This window comes from Sinocyclocheilus grahami, unplaced genomic scaffold, assembly GCF_001515645.1.
Source record: "Sinocyclocheilus grahami isolate Dianchi unplaced genomic scaffold, SAMN03320097.WGS_v1.1 scaffold705.1, whole genome shotgun sequence".
In the NCBI taxonomy this organism is placed as follows: Eukaryota; Metazoa; Chordata; class Actinopteri; order Cypriniformes; family Cyprinidae; genus Sinocyclocheilus; species Sinocyclocheilus grahami.
In genome coordinates this window covers 522,383-523,046 of record NW_015505884.1, presented here as the reverse complement: position 1 = coordinate 523,046, position 664 = coordinate 522,383, and positions in this window count along the sequence as shown.

The following is a 664-nucleotide window of genomic DNA, read 5'->3' as shown; positions in this document are numbered from 1 at the left end:
TCCTCTTCAGAGTGCTTGAGAGCGGAAGAGCGTGTGTGTGTGTGTGTGTGTGTGTGTGTGTGGAACAAGCATTGAGAAGACTATACTAAGTGACGTAAACACTCCATAAATGATCATCATGCGTAATATTTTACAATGTTATACATGGGGGCTATTTGCACATAGGCATTCTTATTGTAATTATAACAATAACATTATTATGCTAATGTGTTTCACCCAACAAAAACATTTTATTCTAGCTTCATGCATTCTTTTTTAAACACTTGAATGTGGTAAGTTTCATAAAAAATAAACAAATAAACAAAATTTTGAACAAAAATCTGAAAAAAAGACTATGAATTGGATTCAGAATGATAATCAAAACGTAGATAGAGTTGATCAACACCCCAAAGCTTGACAGTCATTAGTACCTCTTCATTGGTCGACATTTTATTCCATTACGTTACACAGTTTTGATGCTGTTTTATGTCTGATGATCGTGTTAGAATACATGTGGAAGCATCTATAGTTTCGGTTTCTTCTTCACTTGCGTTTTTTTGGAAATTCTGTACTGAAGATGTGTACTAGCGCCCCCTACAGTATAACAATGAAAACACGGATTCTAGGAGCACAAGTAAACAGTAGCTCAAATATATTTATACTTTTTCAAGTATAAGTCAAGTAT